This window comes from Panthera onca, chromosome B2 (genome assembly GCF_046562875.1).
Source record: "Panthera onca isolate mPanOnc1 chromosome B2, mPanOnc1 haplotype 2, whole genome shotgun sequence".
NCBI classification, from domain to species: domain Eukaryota; kingdom Metazoa; phylum Chordata; class Mammalia; order Carnivora; family Felidae; genus Panthera; species Panthera onca.
In genome coordinates, this window is record NC_138343.1 from 42,333,111 (window position 1) to 42,359,215 (window position 26,105).

At 48.9% G+C, this 26,105-nt stretch overlaps 1 long non-coding RNA gene across 1 annotated transcript; it reads right to left on the reverse strand.

Annotated features, from left to right (window-relative positions):
* Nucleotides 1–9,187: 9,187 nt before the first annotated feature.
* On the reverse strand, nt 9,188–25,017 carry LOC132666423 (uncharacterized). Its single transcript, XR_009604665.3, has 4 exons — nt 24,917–25,017; nt 23,708–23,850; nt 9,946–10,025; nt 9,188–9,403 (listed from the first exon to the last, which is right to left on the reverse strand). It is a non-coding gene; the product is annotated as an uncharacterized LOC132666423 (long non-coding RNA).
* Between the last annotated feature and the right edge of the window lie 1,088 nt (nt 25,018–26,105).

Here is a 26,105-nt window from a genome sequence, read left to right on the forward strand (position 1 = left end):
TTGGAAAGACCACAAAAGGCTTGAGAAGTGGTCTGAGAAAGGACAAGTACTAGGCAGTTCGAGGAATATCAGAAGGCAGGGGAGAGCAGCACCTCCATTAACAGTCCTTTCAGACAGTTCCATGGGAAAGAGGTTCATTCCCAAAAAGGATTAGGGGGCTGCTGGAGTGCCAAAACTGTGAGTGTCCATCCCTGAGAGGAAAATTCCTACCTCCAAAAGAACCCAGTCATCACTGTGCAGAGCCTGCTGGTTGCCAGCCCCCAATACCAATTCTCCCCTCCCCCTGCTATGGTAATAGAACCTCCAATTTTTTTTAACAGGTTGCATGGCCACTCAGAATATCAATGAGTTTCCCGGTGTCCTTTGCAGCAAAGTGAGGGCATATGACTCTGTTCTTGTCATTGGGATGGGAAAAGAAGTGATGTAGGCAGCCTCTGGGGTGTGAACTCAAAGGCTGTACTCTTTCTTCTTCCACTGCCTGGGATGTGGGTGTGGTGTTTCTTCATCTTGGATCATGTGGGGGACAGTACCAACCTAGGGGAGGCAGCTCATAAAGGGAGAAGGAGCCTGGATCTGAGACATGGAGCAGTCAGACCAGTTCCGGATGGGTCACCTCCAGAAGACATTTACTGTGACAGAAAAGACACTTCTCTCTTGTCTAAGTCACTGTTAGTTCTGGTCTTTGTTATGCCTATCCAATACAGTCATGGGCTTCCAGGAAGCAATTACTCATACTGAGCTGAGTGCTGAGTTCCAGTAGCTTCCACCCAGTAGATCTCCCCTTGGGACCGTACATAAAATTTCTGAGTTCTCATCCAAAAGACAGTCCGTCACATACTTCCCCAAGCCCCATCCAATCTCCATATGCTGTCTTTTCACCTCTAGTTTCTGCACTGTTCTCTGTGGGACATGCCAGTGGGACTTGCTTGGAAAGTGCTCTGTTTATCTGCATCCAGACACTTCGCCCCACAAATGCTCAGGCCAAGCAAGGGGACACAGGGGGACTGTCTTCTACTCCACTTTAGATTCTCCACTTCACAACTTCTCAACCAGCTTTCATAAATGGGCAGCGAATCAACATAGACCCCGAATGCTGTCCCTTTAATCTTTTTATTTAGCCCCAGTGAATTATGTAACATATTGTGTTAGTTTTTGGTGGATGCTGTAACAAATTGGTACAACCACCAAGGTAAAAGAACACACATTTATTACCTTAAAGTTCTGGAGGTCTGAAGTTTGGAGTGGGTCTCACTGGGCTAAAAGCAAGGTGATGTAGGCCTGTGTTCCCTTCTGGAGGCTCTGGGGGAAAATCTATTTCTCGCCCCTTCCAGCTTGGCCACATTCCTTGCCGTCCACATTCCTTGGCTCACGGTCCTCTTCTTCCATCTTCAAAGGCCAGCAGAATGGGGCCAAGTCTTTTCATGCTGACATCTCTCTGGTTCAGACTCTTCTTCTGCCTCCTTCTTCCACCTTGAAGGACACTTGTGATTACGTAAGGAGCTCATCCAGAGTAATCTCCCGAGTGTAAGGTCAGCTGGTTAACAACTTTGATTCCATCTCCGAACTTCATTCATCTTGTCACGTAGCATGACATATTCACCGGTTCCAGAGACATCTTCAGGGGGCCATTATTCTGCCTGCCACACATATTGGTGGTGGTAACTGTGATTATCGCTGACTGATGCTTTCTGTGGGCCAGGTGCTGAAGTAAGAACTTTATATACAGTGTCTTATTTAATCCCCTAACCCTGGGGTGGCAAAATTCTAAGACGGCTCCTAGAAGTTCCGCCCCGGGTGTACATGTCCTATATAATCCCCTCCACGTGAGTGTGGGGAGGACCTGTGAATATGATGAATGTCACTCCTGTGATTAGGTTACATAATATGGCAAAGGATATGAAATCGTTAATCACATGATTAGGCTACATAAGACTTCATTTTAGCAGACGGGGAGAGAGATTCTCCTGCTGGCCTCGAAGAAGTGAGCTGCCATGTTGCAAACTGCCAGTGGAGGGGGCCACGTGGCAAGGAGCCGAGGGCAGCCTCTAGGAGCCAGGAGCAGTCCTGCCCCACGGCCAGCAAAAGAATGGGGACCTCAATCATACAGCCGCTAGGAGCTGAATTCTGCCAACACTTGAATGAGCCTTGGAAGCAGAATCTTCCCCAGAGTCTCCAGAGGAGAAGGCAGACTGGCCAATACCTTGGGAATCTCTAAACAGAAGACCCTGCCTGGATTCTGACCGACAGAACTGTGAGACAATGACCACATTGGTTTGTAGTAATTTGTTATGCAGTGGTTGAAAACAAATACATCTCAATGTGAGAGACTGAAGCTCAGAAAATCTAAGAAAACTGCCGAGGTCAGAGAGCTCACAAATGGCGGAGCTGGTATCCAAGCGAAGGTCTATCTCCAAATCCAAATTTGTAGCTGCTACCACATCCCAACTGACAAGCGTGAATAAAAGATTTGGCATTATCTTTTATTGTGAGTACTTCATCCGAGCCTGATAGGAAAACAAGTTCTTTTCTAGCCTTTTGGAAATGAACTGGTAACTTTTCTCTTCTCTGCAGTGAGATATCTCACGTGTTCTGAACCATCTGGGCATCGCTGGGTTTCCACTGGGCTTCCCGTTGTAAAGTGACGTCCCGTTTTTGAACACCATGGCGCCAAAATTTAAATTCTAAAACAAGCCGGATGTATGCGCAGGTTTAAGGTAGAAACTTTTTTTTTGTTCAACCAAACTTCAAGTTGGCAAAAGCTATGAATCAGTGCCCGTGAGCACATCAAATGAAGTCAGCAAGCTGAGTCTTGATCCAGACCTAGAGAAATACTGATATCGCACCTATGTACCCAAACAGATGTGGGTCTCGTGTTGTAAAGGAAACAAATCAATTGAAAAATGTTGCTGAATTGTTGGTGGTTGTTCATCTTTAGGAGTGCTCTCTACCACAGATGTAAAAGACATCACTACTGTCAACAATGTCAACATGAAGAAGGGGCCTTCCTACTTGAAAGCTGGGAGCCCCCGCTTCGCCTGGGGTCATGTTTACTTGTCTGTGCCCCCATGGCCAGTAGCTGCTCACAAAAGTTGTTTTGGTTATCCCGGGTTCTTTGCTCTGCGGCAAAGAATGCTCTTTTATCAGATGCTCCCCTAAGTCCTTCTGATATAAACAGCATCTCATAATTTTCTAGAAGGGAGCTTTCAGTGAAGCTGGAAGCTGGGTCATCCTGAGCAATTTGTGGCTTACTTGTCAAGGTGATTAAGAAGACTGTGGGAGAGCAAAGCTCCTAAGATTCTGGCTCTTAGGCCCTATTAGGCAATTAACCTGTGCTCTGGAGAATGGTTAATTAGTAGTTTCCCACTCATTCTTCTGGGCCCGAGAAGGGGCAGGGCTTTGGACACAAGTAGCTTAGGTGGAGTCTTCTGTTCTAAGACATGGTGGGCTACACCCTACAGTTAAGGTTCCCCTTAAGGCTGATCAGTTCTTGATCAGAAAATCCCAGAATCCTTAGCAAAGAAATGGACTCCACCACCCCAGGCAGAGAACTCCTCCCAGTGGTCTTAAGTTTGGGCAAGTCATTCTACCTCAGGAGCCCAGTTTCCTGGTGTGGTTAACATTTTCCTCACAGACCATGGAGAGAACCTCACAGAGCCAAAGTGTTTAGTTTTCTGTTACTTCATGACAAATCACCACACACTCAGTGGCTTAGAAAAACATACTCCTTATCTCAGGTTCTGTGGGCCAGGAGGGCGGACACGGCTTAGCTAGGTCCTCTGCTTAGGGTCTCATAAGGTTCCAATGAAGGTGTCAGCAGGGGCTCAGTCTCATCAGAGGCTCATCTGAGAAAGGATCACTTTTGTTAGCAGAATTCAGGTCCTTGCAGCTGTGGGACCAAAGGCTTTGCTTTCTTGCTGGACTCTATCCTTGAATCCTTGAGACCCCTGTCAGTTCCTTGCCACTTGGCCTTGCAATAAAGACAGCCTACAACATGGCAGCTTGCCTCTTCAAAGCCAGCAAGGGAATGAGAGAGGCCAGCAAGATAGGTGTTACAACTGTATAGAATCATATTATCACACACATGTAATCTCACACAACCTGTCCCATTTTTCCTATTCTACTGGTTAGAAGCAAGTCACTGGCCTCAAAAGCTCAAGATCTGAGGCTCACACAAGGACGTAAGCACCAGGAGGCAGGAATCATGTAGGACACCTTAAAAGCCCATCTGCCATAACCCCTAACCCCTTTAAACCAGGAAGTTTGTTCAAACACTATATACCCTTTCTTCCTGCCGAAATCATCAAGCCCTCCAAGGATATGGTCAATAGTCACCATAACCCATTCATTTGCTCATTCACTCACTCAACCAGTTGAGAACTTGCTACGTGCCAGGCAGTGAGTAAGGCGCTGACCTTTGACCCCCTCTTCCTTCCCAAGCTAAACGTTGGTCAGAGTTGAGGTCCAAGAATTTGGGGACAAGATGAGAAAATGTATCTTTTGGTGGAAACAGAAACTACAATGAAATGTATGCAATTGTCCATTTTGAGAACAGCCTACCAGAAGATGTAAATTGAGGATTGGGACAACGTTCAAATCTTGAAGGAAGACACAATCTAAAATGTGATTATTGTAAGATAAACTATAACTGAGACTCAAATAAAATGATAATTTTTTTTCGGAAATCATTCAAAATTATTTGTGATAGACGATGTTATAGTTCCCAGTTATTTGCCACTTGCCTATAGGAGGACCATATATCCCTGCCTGTCGCCATGGGATTCACAGTGTCCCCTTTGAGAAGAGTACACTTCCCAGCTCCTGCTGGGCATGGCCATGTGACTTGCTTTGGCCAATGGAATGTGGTTAGGAAGTAGTGTATACCACATCCGCTTGGGAGCTTTAGAAGCCATTGTGACTTTCCTTCTCCTGCAAGAATGGCATGTTCCAGATGGGGGCTGCCCCTTTAGTCTGGGCCCTGGAATAAAGACATGTGGAGGAGAGCCACACATGCAGGTACATAAAATATGAGTGAGAAGCAATCCAGGTTGCTTTGAGCCACCGACTGAGATTTGGGGTAGTTTAAACTACAGCTTCGTGAGAAGTGACAAAACATAATCCGGAACCAACTGTGCTTTCTGTACACGTAAGAGCGGGCCAGTTGGTGCTGTCCCTGGTGTCTTGAATTTCTGCTGAGGCCCTAAAGCAGAGGGGAGGAACGGAAGTTTGAACTAATGAGAGACTGAACTTTTGATTTAGATTGTACCGGACTTCCTAACAACTGACAATGATTATGGAGGGACAGTAAGATAGGTAAAGGGGATTAAGAGGTACAAACCGCCAGTTGTAAGATAAATAAGACAGGGGGGTGTAACGTAGGGAGTATGGTCAAGAATGTAACAACTTGGGGATGCCTGGGTGGCTCAGTCAGTTAAGTGTCCTACTCTTTTTTTTTTTTTTTTAAATTTCTTTTAGCGTTTATTTATTTTTGAGAGAGGGAGAGAGAGAGAGAGAGAGAGCAAGTCGGGGAGGGGCAGAGAGAGAGGGAGACAGAATCTGAAGCAGGCTCCAGGTTCTGAGCTGTCTTCACAGAGCCCGAGACGGGGCTTGAACTCATGAACCATGAGATCATGACCTGAGCTGAAGTCGGATGCCCAACCGACTAAGCCACCCAGGTGCCCCTAAGCATCTGACTCTTGATTTTGGCTCAGGTCATAATCTCATGGTTTGTGAGTTCGAGCCCTGCATCAGGCTCTACATGGTAGAGCCTGCTTGGGATCCCTGTCTCCCTCTCTCTCTCTCTGCCCCTTCCCACTCCTGCACTCTCCCCTTCTCTCTCAAAAAAAATAAATAAACATTTTTTAAAAAGGTAACAACTTTCTATGGTGACAAATGCTTATTAGACTTATTGTGGTGACTGCTTCATAATGTATATAAATAACAAGTCACTGTGTTCTACACCTGAAACTAATACAATGTTGTATGTCAATTATTCTTCAATTAAAAACAAAAAAAAAACAAACCATGAGACTGTTACACTTTCTAAAGGGGACAAGAAAAGCTGTCGTCCAGGCTGGGAGAAGTCAGATCCAAGAGCCTGTGACTGAAGGCGATGGTGGTGACAGGAATGCAGTTCTTGTCTTTTGGTGTCCTGGCAGAGCTGGCCCATTTCGTAAGCCCGTTACTTTGTTTTATATGACTCTCCCTCCTGACAAGAGTATGAGGAGCTGCTGAGGCAGCTGTGGTACCCAGTGAACACGTACCTGGTCTAGAAAAAGGCACTAGTTTTCTTAGACTAGGAATTTGGGAATGGAAAAGATTCTAGAAGCCATCAAATCCAACCCCTTTATTTTACAGGTGAGGAAATTAGGATCCAGAGAGTTGAGGAAATCAGTTTACGTTACTTTTCTTTTTCGTTTTTAAAATGTATTTATTCATTTTTATTTTGAGAAAGGCAGAGACAGCATGAGCGGGGGAGGGGCGGAGAGAGAGGGGGATGGCGGACCGGAAGCGGGTTCCACGGTGCCAGCACAGAGGGGCTCGAACTCACGAACCGTGAGATCATGACCTGAGCCAAAACCAAGAGTCAGACGCTCAACCGAGTGAGCCACACAGGCGCCCCTCAATTTACTTTTCTTTATCCTCTGCTTGCTCTGAGAATTGGGGGTTTAATCTCTACAGCGGACCTTCCCCCTGGGAACAGATGACTACACCAGTTACCCTGCCATGTAAAGGGCACACGGCATTTTCTTTTATCCCTTCTGTAAATGAGTGATCATGCCTCGACCGCCCAGGTTTCGTGGGGCCCTGAGTGTCCTGATAGAATCGAGCTGTGAACCTCACTGCACCCTAAGCTTGGGGCTCCCCCAGGAAGCAGCTTGCAACACCCCAGTTCCTACTGGGTCATGGTCTTTAATCCATTTGGCTCTGTTACGTCAGATCTTTCAGCTTCTCTGTTTTACTTCCCTTGAATGCTTGGTGTGCTTCCCACAAGGATGCTGGTGTGAGAGAAGCAGCGTCGAGCCCCAGGCCAGCCTAGGCAGATCTTCTGAAGGATCCCACCCAGGTCTCATTTGCAGAGACATCACTTCTGCGGGGCAGGGAGGGCCTGGTGGAGGGTTTCACCCATCACACACATGCACACACAGGCACAGCTACCCTCTGAAATGTCGGGATGATCTCCCCCGAGCCGGTGCTGTCATCATGGCCCTCCCTTCCCCACACCAGCGTGGCAATTTAGTTGGCTTGCCTTGGGTTCCTCGATGACACGTCAACCTCACCATCCACCTTAAAGGACTGAGGATTAGAATGTCAGCTCTGAGGCTACAGGGCCCTTTAAAGAGCACATCCTTGGGGCGCCTGGGTGGCTCAGTCGGCTCAGGTCATGATCTCACTGCTGGTGAGTTCGAGCCCCGCGTCGGGCTCTGTGCTGACAGCCCGGAGCCTGGAGCCTGCTTCCGATTCTGTGTCTCCCTCTCTCTCGGCCCCTCCCCCACTCACACTTTGTCTCTCTCTCTCTCAAAAAAATGAGTAAGTGTTAAAAAAATTAAAAAAAAAAATAAAGAGCACGTCCTTAATCGCCAGATTTCACTTTTGAATGCTAAAGATGGAAGCACGTGGGGGAAATTGACAGGAATGAAGACAATGTATGGAAGTTGCTGCCGTTGGTACCTTCCGTCTCTGCACCTGTGTGACCTATTCTGTCGTTCCATCTTGCAGGGTGGGCTTTTTACTCTGCACCTGTATGTGATTTAATCCCTGGGCTAAGTCCCCAGTGGGGAAACCAGAGAAGGTTACCATGCAGGTTCCACAGGCAGCTCTCCTGATGGTAGCCGAGTGCCTGGCACATAGTAAGTGCTCAATAATCCCCAGCCCAGGGCAGTGACAACAGAGCAGAAAACCCACGGGAAGCACAAGAGACCTGTCTTTCACTTATAATAGGGGAAGGACTTGTTCCTTCGGGACTCAGGGACACCAACCATAAGTAAAGGACCCAACCCAGCTGGCTTCCCTTGACTTTTGGTTCCTCTGTTTAGAAATGCAGTGTTTGTGGCTTCAGATACATCAAGAGAATTGAACCTGAGAGATAGGCAATTTGGCCAGGTTTCAAACCCACTGAAAACTCCAGCTCTAAATGTAGATGTGATCTGGAAACTTGAGTTTCAAGTTCCCCTTGACTTGGGCAAAGCCTGAATTTCAAATTACTGCACGTTTGATTTTATCCATTCTCAGGTTGATTTCCACACACTTCCTCCCTTCTCCCAGCTCGTCACTCTGGTCGTCGTATCTCTCCTTTGGCCGCCGGCTGCCTTGGCTTCTCTCGCACTGTTGACTGTCATTGTTACTCACACCTGTACTGTGCGTCTGTGCAGTCTTGTGTCCTCTGCCTGAGTGTAGACCCCTTGTGGGCTGGGGCTGTGCCCACCCCCTTTCCTTCGCCCTCAGTGAAACTTGCACAGGGTCCAGCGTCTCACCCGCCACACGTAAGGCTTGAGGGCTGCTCAGTTGGAAAGGTAGAAACCAGGCGAAGGTGAGTTCCAACCAGATTTCCAAGCCTTGGCTTTCTGATTTGGTTAACTGTGCATTGAAAGTAGACAAGTAAGGGGCGCCTGGGTGGTTCAGCCGGTTAAGTGTCCGACTTCAGCTCAGGTCATGTTCTCACAGTTTGTGGGTTCGAGCCCCACATTGGGCTCTGTGCTGACAGCTCGGAGCCTGGAGCCTGCTTCAGAACCTGTGACTCTCTCTCTCTCTCTGTCCGTCTCCTGCTCACGCTCTGTCTCTTTCTCTCTTTCTGAAAAATAAATAAACATCCAAAAATTTAAACAAAAAAAAGAGAGTGGACAAGTAAATAAGTGATGCAAACCTCTGGAGAATAGAGGTTTGATTTAAGAAGTTTACACAATTTAAGAAAAGTTTGGTGAAAACCAAGCAACGCTACCTGGCAAAACTCAATCAATTACAAATAGCTTTCTCTCACTCCTGCCGTATGGCTACTGCCTGATTGGTTTGTCTCCATTTTGTTGGGGGAAGTAAAGGAGTAAAAGGTTAGAATCTGGCACATGGGGCAGAACTAGAGTTCAGATCGCACACACCTTTTCATACCCCTCTCTCTCTCTCTTTTTTTTTTTTTTTTTTGAGAAAGAGGGATTATTAGTTTCCAAGAGTTGCCAGCAAAATACCGCAAACTGGGTGGCTTCGACCACAGAAATTTATTGTCTCACAGTTCTGGAGACCAGAAGTCTGATCAAAGTTCTTTCCGAGGCTGTGAGGGCAAACCTGTTCCAGGCCTGTGTCCTAGATTCTGGGGCTTTGCTGGTCATCTTTGGTGTTTCTTGGCTTCCAGCGCTCTGCCTTCATGTTCACATGGCGTTGTCCCCGCGTGTGTCTTTGTCCAAATTCCCCCTTTCTATAAGGACATCAGTCATACTAGATTAGGGACCCAACCTACTCCAAGGTCTAAGGTGACCTTGTCCTAACTTATCATATCTGCAGCAACACTGTTTCCAAAAGAAGGTCACATTCTGAGGTACTGGACGTTAGGACTTCACATACGGATTTTTTTTGTTGTTGGGGGGCAGGGGACACAGTTCAACTCATAACAGAGAACATATTCTTCTTGTTTGAATTTATTGTTCTCCAAATCTGGGTGTGCCAATTTGATTCAGTCCGTGCCACACCTGTGAGTTTGGATGATAAACATCTGGAAGAAACTAGTGATGGGCTTCTTCCTGTCCCCCTCCATACAGTGATCCATCCATCCATCCATCCATTGTTCACACACACACACACACACACACACACACACACTTTATACAGCTGAGACTTTGGAAATTTATAATTGGAGGTCTCTGCCATGCCAGGGGCACTACTTGGAGTCCTATTTGTACGTGTCGCATGAGCTACCTCAGAGGAGTAAGGCCTCGGTTCAGAACACAGCCCTCTACTTACCAGCTCTGTGATCTCAGTAACCTCTTCCTCTCTGAGCCTCGCTTGCAAACACAGGAGCAGAGCCCGGTGCCCGACAGGTCCTGGGAAAATGATGGTGGCCGTTAGCGTTATTACTTTTGAGAGGTGTGGAGAGACAGAGCGGAAGCATGGCCTCCCAGTTTCCGGGAGCTCAACCTGAGACACTCCCCCCAGTGGAATCCCAGGCTCTGTAGCAGACGCCATCTCATCTGGTTTGCCCTTACGCCAATCCTGGAGCTGTGGTTCTTAACTCTTTTGGGAACTGGATCCCCCCCAAGCACCTGATAAAAGCTGTGCACCCTTCCCCACACAGCACGTGTACAGGGACTGTCCGCCCAGGTTTGCGTGTGGCTTCAGATGGTCTGTGGCTCCTCTCCAGCCCGTCCATGCGGGCTGAGAACACTCCCTTAAGAAGTAGCCAACCTCAGAAATCGGTCCATTCATTCACAAACCCTCGTGTGGCTGCCACACTCTGGGTGCTGCAGGCCAGGCCGGGGAGCGAGGGAGCGTAGGCTAGGAGACCTTGTCCCAAGTGGCTCGCAGGTGTCGAGGACCATACTCAGAAGCAGAAATGACTCGGTCTTGTAGCAGAAGTGCAGCAGTACTTACGTGAGAGCTCAGAGGAGGGAAAATTGTTTCCCCTAGCGGGGAGTACAGAGTCATCAAGTGGTCCAGGGAAGGGAAGGACGTCTGAGTTGGAAAACGGAAGACAAAAGCTTGGCTTCACATTGTATGTTGGCATTCCCAAGGTATGTGCTCACACAGGTGCACATCCGTCAGTCTGTTGGTGTTTGCTGTCACCTGAACGGAGCTAGTTTCACCTTCGTCCTGGGCTCTCTGGCCCTCCGGGAACTGCTCTCATCAAGCCTGGGTAGGATACAGCTCGGGTTTCTGTCCCGCACCATAAACACGAGTCTCAGATGCCCTAATGGGGCTTCCAACAGGGAAGTGCACATCCAGGGGTAATTGACCACTTCTCTCCATCAAGAGAGAGTTTCTTTCCACCCGTACCCCCTCTCTTCTTTGTCCACATCACACTAATGGCCAAGAGCTGAAACTTCTTGAGGTCAGAGAACATTCTGATATGCCCAGGTTCAGCTCTGCTTCCGTTGCTTTGAAAGCGTATCCATTTGGTTCTGGTTCATAACGCTTCACTGGGAATTTTTCTGCAAGACTTCAGTTCCTTTTGCGGTTCAGCGAAAAGATTGGTATTCGGGCTGGGTGCAGATTAGGGTTAGGCCAGGGTTGGGGCTCGTTCTGGTCGGGGTTTTACAGGGTGGTCGTTTGCAAGACCCTTATCTCAAGCCATCCCAGATGGAGACGGCAGGGCCATGTGGCCTGGGACCCACTTCACAGAGAAGTTTCACTAACTTCTAGGAGGAGAACACAGCGTGCTCCCCCCACACACGGCAGCAGCGAGCGGTCTTTGAAGAGGAGCTCACTGCCAGAACGAGTCTGCTGTAGCAAGAAGCTAGGAAAGGGATTGCTGGTTCCAGCTTGAGCACAAACCTGCAATATGAGCCCAGGTAAATCAATTCTGCTCTCTGGCACTTGCGTTCCTTATGTGTAAAAACAAGGAAATTGGACGAGAAACTAGATGAGGGTTAAAGTACCTTTCAGAGCTAAACGGTTATGATGCTGCAAAAACACCTTTATTTTAAATTAACTGCGTCTCCAAGGAAAAGACGCAATGTGTCCCTTCCTCCGCGGCCTGCCCAGGTCTGCCTTCCGCAAAATTTATCCCTCCCGTGTTCCCATAACACTGCGCTCATTAGAGAGCTAACTTAATAGCTTCAGCAGCCTTCCCTGACACCACTTACGTGTTCCCGGGGGCCGTGGACGTCATCATGCGAGGCTCCCTCGGGAGCTGGGCTGCATAACAGCCCCGTGGGCACGCAGGTCACAGACCCTCCCGTCCTGCCTTGCCCCTTCTTGCCTTGTAGGGGACCTTGTGTGGGGAGCTTACTTTGCACGAAACCCTGCATTAGGGCAGGTTGGAGCATAACACACACACACACACACACACACACACACACACACACGGGAACGCGCCTCTTGAGGGCGCTAGTGAGCCCTCCAGCCCCGCTGCAGTCCCGCAGGGTGTGGGGCTGAAGCGCACCTAGCATGGGGGTCCTCAGGTCTCCACCACCTAGCACCACAATTGTGCCATGTAAGCAAGTGTTTGCTGCACCCGGAACTCACCCTTTATTTTTTTTTTTTTATTAAAATTTGTTTTTAATGTTTATTTATTTTTGAGAGAGAGAGAAGAGAGAGAGAGAGAGAGAGGGAGAGAGAGAGAGAGAGAGAGAGAGAGAGAGAGAAAGAGTATGCAAGCGGGCAAGGGGCAGAGAGAGAGGGAGACACAGAATCTGAAGCAGGCTCCAGGCTCTGAGCTGTCAGCACAGAGCGTGATGTGGGGCTCGAACCCATGAACTGTGAGATCATGACCTGAGCCGAAATCAGCCCCTTAACCTACTGAGCCACCCAGGTGCCCCGAACTCAGACTTTAAATGGCAAGATACTCTCAGGGTGCCTGGGTAGCTTAGTTGGTTAAGCATCTGACTTCGGCTCAGGTCATGGTCTCACGGCTGGTGAGTTCGAGTCCTGCCACGGGCTCTGTGCTGACAGCTCAGAGCCTGGAGCCTGCTTCAAAATGTATGTGTGTGTGTGTGTGTGTGTGTGTGTGTGCCCCTCCCCTGCTCATGCTGTGTCTCTCAAAAATAAACATTAAAAAATGTTATTTTTTAATTATATTTTTTAATATAAACATCAAAAAATTAAAAAAATAGATATTCTCATTCATTTTCAATATTACAGGGGAACACATCCACTTTTGGTTTCTCGCTTCTTGGTCTTTTTAGCTGGGTATCATGAACCTTCATCCTGACAGGTATCAGTAGTCCTACTTTAGGTTTTCGCAGGTAAATTGAGAAAAACATAACCTCCATTTGAGGCCCAGTGAGTTTGCAAATAAAGTGCTTAGTTAATAGTAATTATTATTCTAGCTGCCAGTTGATTAGGTAATGATCTATGCGAGGCAGTTGATTTATGTAGAGCCGTTTGCCCTTCTAGGAAGTGGTCCCTAAACCGTCAGGCACTTTGAATTCTTGGATGTGAATTAAACAGTTTCTCTTCCTCTCCCTCATTTCCAGTTGCATGGCTTGCACCTGACTGGGGTGGCCTTCTCTCCTCCCTGCTCCCTGCCAAACCTTCCTTTTCTTTCTCTCTCCCCTCCTCTTTCCTTATTTCTCTCTCTTCAAGTTTACCGGGAGTATTTCATTACTAAAGGACTACACACTCATTAGAGGAAATTTGAAAAAAGAAAAAACCCAGAACATTAGAAAAAAAATGGGGGTGCCTGGGTGGCTCAGTCGGTTAAGCGTCTGACTCTTGATTTTGGCTCAGGTCATGATCTCGCCATTCGTGAGTTTGAGCCCCTGCACTGAGCTTCATTGCTGCCAGCGTGGAGCCTGTTTGGGAGTCTCCCTCCCTTTCTCTCTCTGCTTCTCTCTCTCTCAAAATAAATAGTTTTTAAAAAAGGAAAAATGTCCCCTGGCATCAGAGAAATCCACATTTTGGTATATTTGTACTTTATCTCCTTTTTTTTTTTTTTTCATAATTTTGAGCTCTGTTTGCTTGTTTTACATGTGGAGGTCATATTGTAGACATAATTTTGCGTCTTGTTTATTTTTAGTTACAACATGAGCATATCCCTATGTTAATTTTAAATTTATCCCAGGGCACCTGGGTGGCTCAGTCCGTTGAGCGTCCGACTTTGGTTTAGCTCATGATCTCGCGGTCTGTGAGTTTGAGCCCCGCGTCGGGCTCTGGGCTGACGGCTCAGAGCCTGGAGCCTGCTTCCGATTCTGTGTCTCCCTGTCTCTCTGCTCCTCCCCTGTTCACACTCTGTCTCCTTGTCTCTCTCTGTCTCTAAAAAATAAACATTAAAAAATTTTTTTTAATTTACCACAAACATCATCTATATTGGCTGCTGCAATATGGCTGCACTTGAGGCACCAGATTGTTTAGGGAGGTCCCTGTAGGGTTGATACTCACTTCTTTCCAATTTGTTGTTCCTAATATACTGTGGCTGGGAAACCACCCACCAAGCCTGTTAGAAAGAGTTACTAGGTCTTGTGATCTTGTGGGAATGGCTGAGGGGCTTTCCTCAGGAGCCTTTGAGTTTGAATTTTGTAACATATTCTTTAGTCTCTCAAAAACGTCCTTTACTTACCTTTTCAGTGTTTTTTAATGTTTATTTATTTTTGAGAGAGAGGGAGAGAGAGCAAGCAGGAGAGGAGCAGAGACAGAGGGAGACACAGAATCCAAAGCAGGCTCCAGGTTCTGAGCTGTGAGCACGGAGCCTGGTGCGGGGCTCGAACTCATGAACTGTGAGATCATGACCTGAGCCGAAGTCAGATGCTTAACCAACTGAGCCACCCAGGCAGGAGCCCCACCTTTTCAGTTCTTGATTGAGGCCTGAAAGGTCGAGATTATCAAATAATTGATCTTTTTATAAGTGAATGAGTATTGCACTAGAAAAAAAATGAGAAAATCTACTCTTCTCCCATTAGAGAAATGTCATATTAAAGAGGTCAAATAATGCAATTGTTAAGAGCTGTCTGTGCCCACATCCCAGCCCCCCACGTCTTGGCTGGGTGACATCAGGCAGCCTCTCTGTGCTTCAGTCCCCCACATAATGGGATGGTGATAGTTTCCACTTCACAGAGTTGTTGGGAACAGTCAATTAACCCATGTAGGGTACTTAGGATAGAAGCTGGTGTTTGCTAAGCTCTAGCGAGTGTTTGCTATTATTGCGGTCTATGTATGTACAGAGCATTTTAAAATTCCTCTTAAACATTTTGACTACTCTTTTAGGCTTTTTTTCAACTGAAGTATAACATAAATTGTTATATTAGTTTCAGGTGTACAACATACTGATTTGACAATTCTATACATTACTCAATGCTCATCATGATGTAGTCAGCACACAATGTTATTACAATATTATTGACTATGTTCTCTATGCTGTACTTTCCATCTCTGTGACTTATTTAGTTTATAACTTGGAAGTTTGTATATCTTAATCCCCTTCACCTATTTCATCCACCCCCCCACCGACCTCCTCTCTGGCAAGCACCAGTTTGTTGTCTGCAGTTAAGAGTCTGGTTTTTGTTTGTTTGTTTGTTTGTTTGTTTGTTTGTGATGAATGGATAAAGAAGATGTGGTACGCATATGCAATGGAATATTAAGCAGCCATGGAAAAGAAGGCGATCTTGCCATTTGTGGCAACATGGATGTACCCAGAGGGTATTATACTAAATGAAATAAGTTAAACAAAGACAAATACCATATGATTTCACTTATATAGGGAAGATTTTTGTTTTTTAAAGAGGCTCAGGAGTGGAAGGAGGAGGCAGATCAGAGGGCAAGGCCTGGAGAGAGAAAGAGCAAGGAGGAGGAGACCCGGGGTTCAGGGAAACGAGGCTGACACCTGGGTGCCTCTGCCCCTAAGGCTGGTGAGTAGGCTCTGGTCTCAAGGCCTCCTGGGCATTGCCCAAACTAGGCCAGGAAGTGAGAGTTAGGGCCCAGCAGGGGAGGGGGACAGGAGCTGAAAATTAGAACCTGAAGGAGGAAGGGACTGGGGTCTACCCTCCCCACTGTCACCGCCTAGGTGGGAGACGAGTGCAGAGTCTGGGGTCAGGAGCAGGGGGAGAGTCTAACTGTAGACTTTGCAGTTTTCCTTACAGGGGGATACAGAACAGTTGCATTCTGGTAACGGAAGTGAAATTAAAAATACGAGCAGGAAATAAAATTAATTTAAAAATATCTGAAAACATGTATTTTGTGGCTCATCCAACTGGCTGAGCTGGGCTGGCTTGTTTTTCCTCAGACTGACTGATTAATAGGACAGAAGTGAGGAGGTGTGAATTTATCTTGGACCCAGGTGGGGGGCCAGGGGGCTTGGCATCAACCCACTCTGACTAAATCTGCATTTTCAAGTCCAGGAGAGATGCCCACATACTGGGGGGTGGAGGAGCTGGACGAGAAGCATTTCAGACTGAGCTCCTTCTCAGCAAGCTTCTAGAAGCTGTTTGCTTTCTTCCGTCTTTTGAAAATACAGCCACGCAGGCCCAGAGGCAACCCTCTGGTGACTATGGGACTCGGGGGCCTGTCCCTGGCTGGGCTGAGGACCCAGAGCTGGTCCAGGAAAGGAGAGAGCAGTGCAGACATCCAGCCTCAAATGCTCTCTGGGACGAGGAGGGAGGACCAGTCGGCACTCAGGGACATAAAATAAAATCCTGCTGGGCTGTTTTCCTCCCTGAGCATGGAGAATCATTTAACAGCATGAAAGGTGGTCGAGAAGCAATAAATAATCTTCAAATGAGGAAAAGGCCACCGTCTGGGAGGTAGAGAGAAGGAGAGAAGCTGATTTTGCTGTAGCCCAAGACACATATAATTAAAAACAAAGACATCTTTAAGATAGATCTAAGTCAGCCTCCCTGGCCGGCTCCTTCAGCCTGCAAATTCCCCATGTCCCCCCGCTCCCCCCCCCCCCATCTCCTTTTCCCAGAAAAGCCTGGGAACACCCTCAGAAGAAAAACTCATCCTAACGAGAGAAGACATGTTCTTGAAGAAATTTTGACTTCTAGTTTACGGCTCGGTAAGCATTTCAGTAGAAAGATGCCCCACATTCAGGCACCAAGTCAAGGGCACATAGTTCCAACGATAGCCTGCGCCTCGGTGTGATTAGTTTTACAACATTTGCAATTAAACGTAGATTTTCTGCCGCCTGAACCTGACCGGACTAGGGGCTCTGGGGCTTCTGGATCTCTCAGCGCACACGCGGAGGCACACGGAGCTGTGTGAGGGTCCCTGCAACGTGCCCTCCCCCCGCCCCCCCACAGCGCGCACAAATGGAAACTGCCCGGAAACACACCTGAACGTGGAAAAGCCGCCTTTCCCCAAGCCTTCTTCATCAGAAACAGATCTGCTCTACTTCTGTTATTTGATATTGATCGTTGAAATTTTCCTCAACCAGAAGTGTAGGGTTAAGGATCTCTTTTTTTGAAATACTCCAGAAATCTAGAAGATAATATGATCGCATAAGCTCGTGTATTTTGGCCTCAGGAGAAATTGGTTGTTGTGTGTGTGTCCGCGTGTGTGCATGTGTCTCTGTGTATGTGTGTGTCTGTCCTGGGGGGGGTGGGGGTCCAGGGAAGAAGAGCGCAAGAAGGAGAAACGTGGCGGGTGTGGCAGAAGTCCTGGGTGCCACAAAAACCATGACGGGAGAGGAATGTGAAAATCTGGCATGCCCTAACAAGCAAACCCCTGTGAGCTGACCACCCAGTGGACTTCCTGAAAGTTCCACATTGCCCTTTCTCTTGAGATGGCCAGTGCTGCCCAGCATTGATTGGGAGCAACTTGCAGGAACAGAAAAAGATTGATTTTTTTAGTCCTGCAACTACCAGCCCCTGCCCAAGCCTGCATGGTGTGGCCTCCAGCAAAGCGAGCGGTTTTGTGCTTTCTCAGGTCAGTTCAAGAGGCAGTAAAGCAGGTCAGAGCCCACATCTCCAAAGTAGCCGAGCAGAGTAGGGAACAAGCCAGGCCTTGAGTGGCAAAAAGACCTAGATTTGAATCCCAGTGGCCACTTTATAACCAGTGCGATCCCGGGAACGTTCCTTGACCTCTCTCAACCTCAGTTTTCTCATCTATAAACTGGGGCCAGAGATGCCCATGATGTGCCATTCTCGTGAGGCGCTGAGAAGGTCACGTGTGCGCAGTGGCTGGTCTGAGGTGGGTGCTTAAGGGGTTAGAGGCCCCGTGCTGCCCTCTCCCACAGAGCCCTCCAGTCTGCCGCTGTCATAGACCTGGCAGAAGGACGGCTTTATTCCCTTTTGGGAAGCCGCCCCACCCTCCTACACCCTGGCTGCCTCCCTGGCCATCCCCTCAGCACTTGGAGCTGGAGCCTGTCACTCGGGTCCAGGAAAGACCTGGAGAAGGTTTTCAGAAAGGAGAAGAGGGAAGAGTTATAGCTCCACCCAGGCGGGGCACTGAGGCAGGAAGAGGTGGACCTGACGCGGGAGGCCAATTCCTGCCTGCTCCCAGTCTCCCAAATAGCTGGCCCAGATGTCTTCACTTTCTTCTGGAAAGCTTCCTCTGGTTTAGTCTGACACTATCTTTGACCGCCCTGAGCAGCCCCCCATGGGAATAGTTCTGGTGCTGTCTGTCCCTTACCAGCTGGCATTTTTAGATGCGGTCATTATATGTTGTTGGGGTCTCTTTACATCTTGCCTGATTTCTCCTGGAGCCCCTGGGTTATCCACACCCACATATGGTTGTGCCAGCCCTGTGAGAAAGAATCCAGGAGTAAGAGTCACCACCCAGTAACGAGGGTGGAAAATCACATACGGGTGTTCAGGTGAGGTCTGTGGGGTGGGCATCATTGATTCAGAAGTTGAAAATGGGACTTTCGGACGTTGAAACTTAGTCGATTGTCAATTTTTACGAACCCACCTTTTTTTTTTTTTTTTTTCTCCACAGGAAAATACTTGAATGTAAAACCTCCCCACCCTTTACCCAGACTTCTCTGAAGTTGGGCTTTTGACATTGATTTTCCCAGCTCAGTATCAAGTATAGCATCACTGAAGATCACCGAACTGCTGTTTAGACATTTTAAAGATGCAATTTGAGTTCCAGTCGGGGGAAAGGGGTGGATAAAAGAGATTATATGATAATGATATGGCTGTGGAAGCCTGTCAAATAAAGTGCATTTTCTCTGGTGGGCAGGCTATTTCTGGAGCTGTGCACGAGTTGCTACACGGAGGGATGTGTTTATCCTAATGGGAAGCAGGACTGAGCGAGGCCACAGCTCCCTGCACAGTTTTTAGAGTTTTGAGATACCACAGAGACATTTGTGGTGTCCAGAAGACGCATTTAGTCTGTGCTGGCCCTTTCAATTTGTGCTGACTTGGCTCTGACAGGGATCAGAGGAAGGCAAGAAGTCTAAAGGCTAAAGTGAAGGAATGTGTGTCTGTCCAGACATGCCCATTTAATAAGAAGAGATATAAGAAAAGAAAAGTCAATGCAAACTGGTTTAAACAATAAGGAGTTTACTATACAAGCTAATAAGTAGCCCAGGGTCAGGGGCTTCAGGTAGGGTATGATCAAGGCGTTAACTCTGTTTTCCCATAAGCCCACCTGCTCTTCCTTCTTCTAATTCTTTTCCTTAGTCTGACTTCCTCACGGCTAAAAGATGGCCACCAGCAGCAGCTTTCACACTTGCCTCTTTGGTCATGTCCAGGGAGAAAGGGAGATCTTTCCTCTGAACTGGTCAATTTAAGCCACCCCCCGGATTAATAGCAGTCACTAGTCTGACATCCTGGGCTGATTGGCCTAACCCAGAGCTCTGAGCCCAACACAAGCCAGGAGATTTGAGTTACCTTCACTGGTGGGATCAGGTTCCCCGAGACACCGATATTACAGAGGCAGGGGTGGGGCGGATGGGGAGGAGCAGACTTTGCAAGGAAGGCAAGGGGAGAATGAGTTAGAAAGGAAAGCAGTTCAGCAACCAACAGTGTTCCCAGCCAGGAATGTAGAAGCCCTGTTTTAACAGAGCTCTACGGGCTGAGAGACTGGAAGTCTGGTCTTTCTGCCTCACATAGCCTTCCAGAATCAAGAAAGATATTGGGAAAGTAAGAATGTGAAATAGATATAGACAGTATATCTATGTGTAAAATATATGTATATGTATTACTACTGGAGCCACCAACTTCACAGATGAACAATTTTATGCCTCAGTGTTCTCCCCTGTAAAATGGACACAGTATTACTTCCTTAACATCCTTTGCCATGGATACAGAAGTTTCAGATATTAATTCCAGTGCTCCTAGAGACCTGCTTCGCGGCCCAGATTGGGGCCTGATTTCCCCCAGAGTGGAATGGTAACCACCCAGCCCCCCTTGGTACTCTCTCCCCGTCGCCCGGGGCCCACCCAACCTTGGCTGGTCTTGGCAACATTCCCTCTGGAAAGTATAAAAAACAAACTTCTCCAGAGTTGTCAATCAGTGCCCACTTAACGCACTGGGGGCTGGGCCTCCTGGATAGAAAGCGTGGTGGGATTGGATCACAAGTGGGAGCCCTCCACCCTCCAACAGCCTGGGCATGGCTGATCAAGGCCAGTCCCTCCAAGCCTGGCCATGAGCCTGAGGGCGTGGACCGGGATGGGGAGGGAGCCTGCTGGCTGCGACCCAGGACACTCTGCCCTGGGGACAGGGAATGAAGAGGGGTATTCCAGGGTGGGAGCGAGGAGCAGGGTCTGCAGTGGGGCCTCAGGTGGCCTTCCGCGCCTTGCAGTAGGACACTGGAGTGGTTGTCACAGGTGGTTTAAGTCTCCGCCAGAGCTGAAGTCACGGTCGAGAAGGCTGTGGCTTCCGGTCCTGGGGCCGCCCCTGCTAAATGGGATTTGATCGTTTCTGTGGGCGCAGCCTTGATTTTCATGGCACAGAAGCCCGCATTTCTGTCTCCCAGATGCCAGCAGGCCGGGAGCTGCTCTGTCTGCACAGACACGCAGGCATGCACACACACATATACGGATTCACGTGCGCGTGTAGACGTGCACGCATGCTTAGGTCCCTCTGTCTCAGGTGTCGTCGGCTCTGTCCCTCCGGCCACCCCACACGGAGAGAGGTTGTATTCCACCTTTGGGCATGGACGGCAAGCACTGGAAAGACTGCTTCCTCTTCCTTCCTTCCTGAGAGGCACTGCCTGTGGGAGCTGCTCAGAGGGAGAGCCGCAGAACCGCAGGAGCCTGACTTTGAGGGGAGAAGCCGGACTCCTGTAAGCTTTCTGCATTTCCCACAGTGCCTGGCGTGAACAGCGTCACGGGGGCTTGTGATCCAGGACGATCTGAAGCTTTCCAGAGGGAAGTCTAGGGCCCCAGAGAGGAGCTGCCTCCGGCCACCCTGCGGGTCTCCAGCGGAGCCTGGTCCAGGGCCTGGGTTCGGGGGAGGTATGGGGCAGTTGAAGCCCGAGGGCAGGACTGCATTTCCAGAGACATGTGTGAGCTCCTCTGGGAGCGTGTAACTGGAGAAAAGTCCGGAGAAGCCATGGAGACCTCTGAGGCCCACCTCTGCTCACCACAAGATGGCAACAGAGCTTTGTGCCAGCCCCAGCGATGGGGAGGTGTCCAGCACTCTCTGGGGACTGGACCTCGCATCCCTACCCCTGAGGGCCCGAGTTTTCCTTCAGCATCTTCAGGTTAGGCTGGGAGTTCATTTAACGTGGACCTGGGTATATCTGTCCTTCCTGTTTTATTGCCTTGAACTCCATTTGCCTGTGGATACAGGCAAAAATGCATCATTGAGGGCCATATGGGGTGTTGAATGTACAGTTTTCATTTTGGGAGAAGAGTTTCAAGTGGCTCTCCCACCTGGAAGCAATAATGTTTGAACCGTGCACCCTCTTGCCAGCAGCCCCCCAGGCTCCCTTTTTCCTCTGTGCTCTTTAGCGCTCCTTCCCACTGGGCCATGTCTGGCTGCAGTGGGCCCACCGGGGTGGGCAGTTGTGGGAGGCAATAACTACCTAGGAGGTCAGAGGAAGAGAAGATTTCTTTTAACTTCTGTATAGGCTGGAGGCAACAAAGCACCAGAGATGGAGAATATAGACATTCAGGAGGGAGATAATCAATAATACTGACTCATCCAACAGTTATATGAAATTACCAGGAGCCAAAAAGTGCTCTGGGCTCTGGGAATGTAGGAACGAATATCATGTGATCCCTGTGGTCCAGGCTTCTGGTGGAGTGGGAGCAAACAGGTGTGGAAGCCAGAGGTTTGATACATTGCTATAGAAGTTCCACAGATAAGTGTAGGGGCGGAGGAAGCAGACAAGGCAGGGCCAAGTCTATGGGAGGGAGTGGGACAGATGTGTGGAGAGAGGCACTGTTGTTCTTTTTAAAAAAATAGACCTGGGGCGCCTGGGTGGCTCAGTAGGTTAATCGTCCGACTTCGGCTCGGGTCATGATCTCGCGGTTCATGGGTTCGAGCCCTGTGTCAGGCTCTGTGCTGACAGCTCAGGGCCTGGAGCCTGCTTCAGAGTCTGTGTCTCCTTCTCTCTCTGCCCCTCCCCTACTCATGCTCTCTCTCTCTCTCTCTCTCTCTCTCTCTGTCTCTTAAAAGTGAATAAATGTTAAAAAAATTAAAGAGGGGGCACCTGGGTGGCTGGGTCGGTTAAGCGTCTGACTTTGGCTTAGGTCATGATCTCAAGGTTTGTGGGTTCGAGCCCCGCATCTGTGCTGACAACTCGGAGACTGGAGCCTGTTTCGGATTCTGTGTCTCCCTCTCTTTCTGCCCTTCTCCTGTCATGCTGTGTGTGTCTGTCTCTCTCTCTCTCTCTCTCTCAAAAATGAATAAACATTAAAAAATAATAAAAAATAGACTTTATTTTCTAGAGCAGTTTTCAGTTCACAGCAAAGCTGAGGGGAGGATGCAGATATTTTCCGTATATCACCAGCCTTTACACACGCACAGCCTCTTCTATTGCCAACTTCCTGCATCAGAGGGCACCCTGGTTACAATGGATGATGCTCCAGTGACACATCGGTATTACCCACCCGAAGTCCACAGTTTACATGAACTCATTCTTGGTGTTGTATATTCTATGGGTTTTGACAAATGTATCATGACACGTATCCACCATCATACTGTACTATACGCAATAGTTTCACTGCCTTAAAAAATCCTCTGTGCTCCCTCTGTTCATCCCTCTCCTCCCTCCAACCCCTGACAACCACTGATCCTTTTACTGTCTTCATAGTTTTACCTTTTCCAGAGTAAGCCTGTAGTTGGGATCATACAGTCTGCAGCCTTTTTCAGATTGGTTTCTTTAGTAACCAGTTTCTTTAGTAACTTAGTAACATGCATTTAAGTTTCCTCCACACCTTTTCATGGCTTGATGGCTCATTTTTAAGTGCTGAATGATATTCCACGGCCTGGATAGATCACTATTTATTGGCTCACTCACCTGCTGAAGGACGTCTTGGTTGCTCCCAAGTGTTGACAACTGTGAATAAAGCTGCTGTAAATACCTGCGTGCAGGTTTTTGTGTGGACATAAGTTTTTAAACCCTTTGGGTAGAGAAAGGTTTTATTGGGGGTTGCACCTGAAACCGGGACGCTGGGTGTTGGCCAGGGGGAACGCGGGGGATGAGAAAGCCCTCCCAGCTAAGAAGACAGTGTCAGCCAAGGCACAGGTGGAGAGGAAGCTAGGCTCCTGGGGGAGTGCACCCAGCAGAGTCCAGGGTGGTGGGCAGGGTGCGGGATCACAGTGAGTTCTGTGATTAGAGGCACGGGTCAGGTGCAGGCCATGGAAAGCCTAGTTTAGCCAGCCTGAAGGATTTGGACTTTATCTCTACCTGATAAGGAGCCAGCAGAGGGTTTAGAGGGACCAACAGTCCCTGTTTGCCTGGGGTCTTTCTTGCAACAGTGAAATCCTGCATCCCAGAATCTGCCCCAGCCTGGGCGGACTGGGAGAGCTGGTCGCCCTACTTTTAAGCACCAGAAGGATATGGTTAGATTTGCTTTTAAACATACCTTTTTGTTGTAGGAGTATTTTGAGATTCAGAGAAAAGTTGCCAAGTTCAGGGTATCCCTCACCCGGTTTCTCCTACTGCCAACATCTTACATACATATGGTAGCTAATATGTGTCGATAGTACTAGGTTAACATTGATATATTACTATTCACCAGATTTCAGATGCTCTTTGGATTTCTGCAGCTTTTCTACCAACGTCCTTTTTCTGTTCCGGGGGGAGGGGTGGCCATGGCCCCGGAAGGCTAAGGGGGTAGACTTGGTGGGACTCAGGATCGTCACTTGCTGATGAATCCGTCTGAAAGAGTGAAGTGGAATGTTACCACGTATTGCTTGCTCCTACATCTTATCCGGTCATCTCTGCGGCAGATTATCCCTGAACACCTGCCAGGCGCTGGTCACTGATGTTCTCCAGACACACGGACGGCAAAACGCCCCGCTCCAGTTCCAGCCCGGTTTTCCCATTTCCCAGTGCCCCCCGACCTCCGCTGTCTGTGAGTAGGCTAAACACGAACAACTTCTCAAAAGAAGTCCAACTGAAAGAATTTTCACAGCCTGTCCTTAATGCTGCCAAGAATATATATTACCAATTTCCAGTGGAAGCTCAAATGTCCCTTTGCAATAACCTGGCCTCTGAACGCTAAGTTTGAGGGGTTACCGCAAGTCGGGACTACACCTCAGGGACCCAGTGCCATGCTGCCCGGTGAGAGGTGTTGGGGGGCGGGTGCCGGGGAGGGAGGCATGAGACGGTGATGGGGCTTGAGACCCAGAGGGTCTGGGTACATACTCCCTTGGGTCGCAGCCCAGGGTTAAGAAAAAAAAAAAAAAAAAAAAAAAAAAAAAAACAGAATTCAGAGAAATCCTGGTTGGCATGTTTCTAGCCCAGATGGAAGAGAAATAGGACAAACTTCTAGAGGTGCCAAAACCAACACATGAGAAGCGCCAGCTGCCAGCAAATTCGAGGTATGTTGGCGTGCGCAGCCGAAGAGAAATGCATTCACCCTGTTGGAAAGGGGGAGACGAGAAGACGGACAGCCGTTGAGAGAGAGCGGGTGCTCCTTGCCAACCGCGAAACGCCAGCTCGGGAAGCACGGCCGCTTCCAAATGACCGAGCGGGACTGGAGCAAGCCAGGGGAAGGGGCGCAGACAGCCAGGCGACAGGCATCTGGAGATGCAGGGCTGGCGGCTCGGCGGCCTGGCTCCCCCCCCTCCGAGCAGCGCCCTCGGCCACTCAGCCTGCTCTCTGCACCCGAGGGGAGGCGATCCGTGCCCACACTCCTTCTCGTCTCGGCCCCTCTCTCGTGCTGCTCCCCCCTCCATCTCTGCTGTTCACACTCTTCCCATCTTTGGGGGGCATTGGTCACCCGGGGGCACATCTCTGCATATCCTCCTGACACTCGGGATAACTCTTGCATCCCAAATCCCGCGTCCCGAAGGGAGAAGCCAGGACCCTCGCATCTCTAGACGCCTGTGCGGCACTCTGTATGTGACGTGTCCGCGTGAGACTTGGTTTGAGGCCACGCCCCCAACCAGGGGGGCAACACGGAGTGGCAGGGATTTGATTCCTGAGGGCAGAGGAGGGATTGAGCTTCTGGTTTCTGCTGCTGAGGGTCCTATGTGCCGAGTGGCCGTGGGGTCCTCTCTAAGAAACCCCTTCGTGTGGTTGGGCGCTTTACGGCGAAAGGCTTCAGAGTCCGGCTCTCCTGGACATCTGTGCACTCTTTAATGGTCTTGACTAAACTCCCCCCTTGTCCCCCTTAAAAGAACAAGAATGGATTCTGTTGTTTGCAACTAAGAATTGTAACTGTCACGCTGTCTCAGCCATCTGGGGCTGCCCTAACAAGCTACCACTGACGGGGTGGCATAAACAACAGGCACTTACTTCTCATAGTTCTGGAGGCCGGGAGGTCCAAGGTCAGGGTGCTGGCAGATCAGTCTCGGGGAGGGCCTTCTCCCCAGTTCGCAGATGGCCATCTTCTTCTTACATCCTCACATGATGGAGAGAGAGACCATCTCTCTTCTTCTTCTTTTTTTTAGTATGAAATTTATTGTCAAATTGGTTTCCATACAACACCCAGTGAGATCATCTCTCTTCTTAAAAGGGCACCGACCCATTCACGACGGGTGATCATCTGCCAAAGGCCCCACCTCCTACCACCACCACACTGGGGACTAGGCTTCAACATTTGAATTTGGGGGGGGGGGGACACAAGCATTCAGTCCATAGCACCCTCCTTCAAGAGCAGCTGAAGACGTGACCTCTCTACAATTCTCTCTGGGCCCTTAGATTCTGTGGAGGTGCCCGTCTTTAAATGCACCACCCCATTAAAAAATTGTTTTTTAATGTTTATTTATTTTTGAGGCAGTGCAAGTGGGGGAAGGGCAGAGAGAGAGAGACACAGAATCCGAAGCAGCCTCTAGGCTCCGAGCTGTCAACACAGAGCCCAAGGTGGGGCTGGAATTTGTGAACTGTGACATCATGACCTGAGCTTGACCGAGCTTAACTGATCAGACGCTTAACCGACTGAGCCACCCAGGCACCCCTAATGCACC